The sequence below is a fragment of the Caretta caretta genome, chromosome 19 (assembly GCF_965140235.1).
Source record: "Caretta caretta isolate rCarCar2 chromosome 19, rCarCar1.hap1, whole genome shotgun sequence".
Taxonomy (NCBI): Eukaryota; Metazoa; Chordata; order Testudines; family Cheloniidae; genus Caretta; species Caretta caretta.
In genome coordinates, this window is record NC_134224.1 from 17,682,881 (window position 1) to 17,690,145 (window position 7,265).

A 7,265-nucleotide genomic window follows, 5' to 3' on the forward strand; every position below is an offset into this window, starting at 1 on the left:
CTTCCATGAACTTATTTTATTCTTTTTTGACCCCAGTTATACTTCTGACCTTCACAACATCCCCCAGCAATGAGTTCCACAGCTTGACTGTGCGTTGGGTGAAGAAGTGCTTCTTCATGATTATGTAAGTGGGGGAATGGTCCAGCTATTGTGGGGAACTTTCCAGGCTTACACACTACCCCGGTGAAATGGGCTAGCGAAAGGATCTGAGTCCTCTCTCCCACTTCCTTTACCCAGCGGCCTGCCTGACCTCGAGGGCTCCCCTTCCACTTTCCTGTGTGGCAGAGTCCTCGTAACCCAAACCAGGCTGGGCCCAGGATTCCTGGGGGGCTTGACCCCCAACCTCGTTGTGGTCACTCAGGGCAGGGGCTAGGGTGTCCCCACTCCGGGGTGCTCGCTCTGCACTGGATGCTTCTATGACCTACTGATCATTGCATACAGCTCAAAGCAAATACAATTTATTAAACAGCAACCAATTTAAAAAATAAGGAAAAAATGGGAAAGGTGAAAGGAAAACCCGTCTCCCCGCTTTGTGGCCCTGGGCCGCCACAACCAGCGTCTTTGGCACGTCAGGGCAGTTCAGTCTGTTCCTCACACGTCCCAGGCCCCTGCCCACGCCCTGGCTGTGCTGCAGGGATGCTGCGGGTCGGACACTTGCTCTGGCGGTGGCCACACGCCCTCAGGCTCTGGGTGGCAGGACCCTTCCTCCCAGCGTTGCCCCCATCGGGGTTATGATCCCACCCCAAGTCTGGCCTGCAGGGCCTCTTCATAGAATCATGGAATCTCAGGGCTGGAAGGGACCTCAGGAGGTCATCTAGTCCAACCCGCTGCTCAAAGCAGGGCCAATCCCCGATTTTTGCCCCGATCCCTAAATGGCCCCCTCAGGGATTGAACTCACAACCCTGGGTTTAGCAGGCCAATATTCAAACCACTGAGATAGCCCTCCCACCCTCTTGGGTGGGGGTGTCTCCCTGTGCTGGGCCCGCTGCTCAGGGTCCCCCCTTGCTCTCCCCAGCTGCTCACAACACCCGGCTACGGCCCCAGCTCCAGCTCCACTCTGCCCCAGCCCTGCGGCTGCTGCTGCTCTGCCTCCAGCCCCCTGGGAGGGGGGTGGATGGCAGGTCCCTCGTCCATCGACCTAGCCCTGTCTGCACCGGGGGCTAGGTCCACTAACCAACACCACCAAGGGGTGGATTTTTGACACCCCTGAGCGAATAAGACGGGTCACCCCACCCCGCCCTAACTGTTTAGTGTAGACCAGGCCTGATTCACACTCGGCCCCTCAAATCCCATTCAGTGTAAGGGTGGCAGACTCGGGCCCCCAGTGACCTCCCATTCCCGCCCCACTGCTGACTCACCACTTCTCTGTCAGTTGTCATGTCTGTGACTTAGCAGCTCCCCTCCCCTGCCTTCCCTGCTGCATTTCCCCAAAATTGCCCCCCACACACTTTTCGTGCCTTGCCAGCAGGGGCCAGACAGCCGTCCTGAGGAAGGAGCTAGAGAGGAGGCTGCTTAGTTGTCTCTCTTTCCATTGCACCAACAAGTCTCATTCTGCCTGGTTCTCATGCACCGAGTGCAACCATTCTGCAGCCCCTCCTCCCCGCCACCACAGCCTGCTGATACTTGACACAGCCGCTTCCTAGGGAAGACTGCGAGGGAAGATCTTCAATGTGTGCACTTCAGTGACTCTAAACAATGGCTAAATGGCACACCTCCTTGGGCAAAGTTCAGTGAAATGGCACCCCTGGTGCTGTCTGCAGCCGGCTCGCAGTAGTTAGCAGGTGGGAATTGGTAGCTGCTAGCATACAGTTTCCACTGTGAAGCCCTTTGTTCAGTTCCTGCTGCTTCCCTGGCTCAGGTCTGGCTGCTAAACACATCAGTCTTGCCTAGGTTGCAAAAGTTACAATCTTTGCAGCTTTTGACTTCCCTGTAGCCTCTCTGCGTCTCTACCCAAACAGCATGGGGCTGGTATTTATGAGAGCCCTAATGGAGTTGGAGGAGCCTCAGACAGTGGGGACAGACATAGAAATGACACGTTTCTGTCTGTACTGGGATTTGCCATTAAAACAAAGGCCCTGTGCTGCTGTGCAGCTTGCCTCCTTCCCAGGCATCTGCAGGTTCATGCCCTGGCTATCAGCACACTGGGGCATGTTGCCTGTTGAGGAAATTGAGACATTCGTGCCAGGCTGGTCTAAGGCTTTTGGTGAGCAGCGTGCGCACTCCTTCCTTCGTGTGGAAGATTGACACATCCCTCCTCAGCCCTTCTTTGTCACATTTCTTTGTGCAGCAAAATTAGAGTGAAATGATTCTGCATCTCTTGGGTTTTTTCCTTCAGTGCATATTTATCCCTGGGCAGAGGACCTATTCCAGGAAGTTCTCAAAAGAGAATTTAATTGGAGGAGCATAGTCCCTAGGCCAGGAGATGGATTTCACCTATCATGAATGATTTGACCAATCATAAGTTTTCAGTCGCACTTTGTAATACAGTAACTCCAATTAGGCTGTAGTTATCCTGCTATTACAATGTAGTTACACGGTGGTTAACAATGCCCATAATTATATCATTTCTATTTGCAGAAAGTTCATTATATGACATTATTAATTATTTTCACCATGTTAGTTTCTTATTTAGTACATAACACTGACACAATCAAAAGATTAACCCAAAGAAACATGTCTAAGGGATTGATTCTGATTCCCTGGCAGCCAATGGTATGACTTCCACTGACTTCAGTGAGGCATGAACAGATCGGCTATCCCCAGATTTCAGCTATTAATAAGGGTATATTTAAAATGTGGGAATGTAAAACACAGTGTAGCTTAAATGGCTTTAAGGTTTCACCTTGTTGGTAAATGTGCCCACCACAAAATATCCCCGAACATTTCAGTTCACAGTAAATACAGTGTGCATACCTGGAACCTAAAAATACATGGATCCAGCCTGAAAGTAAACAGGCAAACTGTAAGGAATGTGGTCAGGCAGTTAACCTCCTTACAGGAACTAGTATGAGATGCACAGAAAAAACCCACCCCCAGTATGGCCTAGTGGCTAGAGCTGTAGGCTGGAGCTCAGAAGAACTGGGCACTAGTGTAGACTCTGCTGCTGAGTGATGTTGTGTGAGGCACTTTCCTGCTCTGTGAGTGAATTTCTTCAGCCATACATTGGGGGAAATGCTACTGACCTCCTTGTAAAGCCCTTTGCGCTCCACTGGTGATAGCCAGGTGTTACTGTGTGCAGTGCAGCTACTGGGTAATTAAAGTCACTGTATTGTAAAGCATAGTGATCAGAGCACAGGACTGAGAGCCAGGACTCTCTGCCAATGTCCCTCTATCAGTGAAATTCTTCCTTGTGCAGTCAGCGAGCCCCAGGCCTGTGCAGCACCCAGAAGGGTGTGTGCTTTGTGCTGGCTCGCTGCTGAGGAGTGACTTCTGCCCTATGGCCTGGGGTGAGTCCCTTTGCCTTTCAGTGGATGCTCATGTTTTCAGGGATTACATGTGTTTTGCCACCTCTGTTGTGAGTTTTCATGAATTAATGTGTCTGCAGTGCCTGGGACTCCCTGGGGCAAAGGCCCTGGGGAATAGAAAGTGTTCTCATCACAGCTGCTCTTGCTAAGTTGCCAGGAAATTCATGCTCTGGCCTCAGAACCTTCCTTCTATAGTCCATGACTTTTTTATCTCTGGAAACCTTCTCATCCCAGCATCAGCCTTTTCACCTCACCTTCTGCCTTATCTGAATGGCAAGGAGAATCCTGGGGAGCATGTATCTGTTGCATGTGTCCATGAGAATTATTTATATTACGGTAGCACTTAGAGGATCCATCCAAGATGAGGTCCTCGTTGTGCTACACAGACACATACAGAGGGGCAGTCCCTGCCCTGAGAGCTCTCTGGACAAACACACACAGTCTGGAAGCAGTAGGAGAAGGAAAGTGACTTGCTCAAGCCCACACAGCGGAGCGGGGGCAGAGCCAGGATGGGCGCTCATCTCTCCTGGCTCTCAGAGTGGTTCCTGATCTACCAGCCCATGCTGCCTTGTTAATTTTCCTTGACTCCATTTCTCAGAGAGGGCCTGCGGCTGCATTCAGCAGCTACACTTTGCCACACTCAGCTGGCTCCCCTTCATCCGCTGGCCATCCCATTTCCTAGCAGATGTGGCTCATATACTGCCTGCCTACGGCTCTAACCATTGCATAACCCCCGTATTTCTCACTGGACCCTTCAGCTTTCCTTCTGTCCGCCGTGTGAGGTGGCAGGAACCATTTCTAGAGACTGAGGCCATCTTAGCTCTTCGCCGAGGTTACACACAGCCCTACCCCTCAGAAGTCTCACTTACAGCTTTGTGATTGTCCTATCTGCTTCCTGTTCTAAATGGGTCGTATCTAGGTACTGCTGTGGACGATCAGTGGGTTGTCAGACAGGGATGAAACTGGCCTCATCTCTCATGTCACCCAGCTGGGTTTTTCCATGTCCATGTTGTTCTTGGAGAAGGTGACCTGTAGAGGTGAAACGCTTAGCACGCCACATTGGGATATTGGCCCTGCAGCTCCCATTATGGGGAATAGTGCCTGACTAAGCACCCCGAGTCCTTTCCAAGTGAAGTCTGTGGAATCTCTTGTGCTTCTCTCCACTTTACCATGAAACCTTCCAACACGGGCCAAGGAAACAACCTGCTGTTTAGTTACCATGTAACGATCTGTGTTTGTGTGTTAGGGTACTGTGCAGGTGAAAGGAGCTGGACTGAAGACTCTGTGTAACAGGTAAAACCGCCCACAAAGGCCCTGCAAATTCTCCCCTTCCTTCTCCCAGCCAATATACTTCAACTGTAAGCAGGAGAGACCCTCTCTAGCCAGGAGAGGATCTGAGAGCACCCAGGGCTCTTTTGACCCTCTGCTGAGAATGCCACAGAATTGTCCATCAGCACCCTTGGTGAGGGTAGCTTTGATGGGGGGCAGGGGCGAGGCTCTGTTAAAGAAGGAATCTTCGATCGGCCTTTCTTTGCTCTCAGAGGTTCGCGTGGCTAGATGTTCCTCTAAAGAATTCAAACTGGAAATCGCCTGGGTTTTGAAGTTGGATGCAGGAGGGATGGGGACAAGAAAACTCGGAGGCTGCCAGTGACCTCGCCATGGACAGGCGCATGTCAGCTCATTTCATAGCGCCACAGAGACGTGTACAGAAGGTTGAGTTCGTGGTTTTATTCTGTAACTATACTAAAGAGAAGAAAGGTTTGAGTGCGATTTTCATGGGAGAAGCGACTACTGCAAGGATGATCTCTCCAGGCATTGTATTGCGAATGTCCTCAGACACTAGCTGCTGGGGCCATTTAGGTGCCATAGACAGATGCAATATTGTGCATCAGCCTCTGACAGACTGAGACCAAGATTTCCCAGAGACTAGTGGTTCTGGGGGCTCTGAGTCTCTGGCCAGGAGGGAGGCTATAGCGTGGACCTGGGAAGCTCTCATCTGTGGCTGAGCAGACATTCTAACTCTCATCAGCTTGACGGAATCTGGTTCCCTGTTTCCATTGACTGTGGCAAGCCCAGGGCTCAGTGGCCTAGTGGTTAACACGCTGGCTGCGGGTGCAGAAGAGCTGGGTGCAGTTCTTACCCTGCTATACTCTCCCTCTGTGACCTTAGGCACCTCTTCCAGTACCTCAGCTCCTCACCCTTCAGTGCGTGTCACTTTAGTGCCCTCTGGCACACAGGAGGGGCATGACGATCCATTCATTAAGGCGTGTAAGGCACCCAGATGCAATGGTGATGGGGGACATAGGAGTTCTTGGAGAGTTGTAGGGTGCTTGCCACCCTCACGGGACAAAGAGGTGAGTGTGCTGCAGCCCTATGCGCTCCCCAGGCAGGTAGGTGCTCGGATTTGCTGAGATCTAGCGCCTTCCAGGGCTACAACTGGGGCATGGTGGCTAAATGCCCAGGTGAGCCCAGTGCTGTTGAAGAGGGTCCAGAGTAGCTGCTGTCTCAGGCACCTGGTTCCCCGCTCTCTGTGTGCTTGTCTGATGCCATTACCGCTCTGCAGGAGCCAGCCATCACCCGCTTTGTCAGATACATTTCAGTGCCTTCTCTTCCTTCACATCTTCGTGCAGGGCGCCTTTGCAGTGCCACATGATTGACTTTAAATATAAAAAAGCCAAACAACAGAAAGGCACACATGGTAAGTTGCACGCCAGCTCCTGACAGGACGCACGTCCCTCTCACAACACATTACTTCACCATGACTGGCCCTGACATGACACTCCTCTTTGTCATCTTGCACATGTTCTCCAGCCGAGCTCCCTGGCCAGCAAGAGCAGGCTGCAAACTGCTCCATGCAGCCAAAGGAAGAGCTCTACAGATGCGGTGCACAGTGAGGTCAGGCAGGCAGGGATTAAGTGCATTTGAACTGCTCCTTAACAATGGAGTTATGACATTTATAGCTCTCTCTGTCGTGGAGTTTCCTTCCATCTCTTGGTGCTGCTGAGGTTTGCATTGCCTGTCATGGGGACTGTCAGGGTTCCCTCCCCACTCTGAACTCTGAGGTGCAGATGTGGGGACCCGCATGAAAGACCCCCATGCTTATTTCTACCAGCTTAAGTTAAAAACTTCCCCAAGGCACAAATTCTTCCTGTCCTTTGACAGTATTTCTGCCACCACCAAGTGAGTTAGACAAAGATTTAGGAAAAGGACCACTTGGAGTTCCTGTTTCTCCAAAATATCCCCCCAAGCCCCTTCACCCCATTTCCTGGGGAGGCTTGAGAATAATATAACAACCAAATACATTAACAAGGTGAGCACAAACCAGACCCTTGGGTTTTTAGGACACTAAAAACCAATCAGGTTCTTAAAAGCAGAACTTTATGATAAAGAAAAAGAGTAAAAGAAGCACTTCTGTAAAATCAGGATGGAAGGTAATTTTACAGGTTAATAAGATTTAAAACACAGAGGATTCCCCTCTAGGCAAAACTTTAAGGTTACAAAAAACAGGAATAAACCTCCCTCTTAGCATAGGGAAAATGCACAAGCTAAAACAAAAAATAATCTACTGCATTTCCTTGCTTTACTTATCTTAGATGCTTATTTCAGGTAGGGTTTTAGGAGAGGGTTTTTTCCTGACTGGTCCCTCTCTCTGTCTGGAGAGAGCACAAATCAAAGAGAGCACAAACAAGACCTCCCACCACAGATTTGAAAGGATCTTCTTCCCTTATTGGTCCTTTTGGTCAGGTACCAACCAGGTTATTTGAGTTTCTTAACCCCTTACAGGCAAAGGAGGGATTGTAT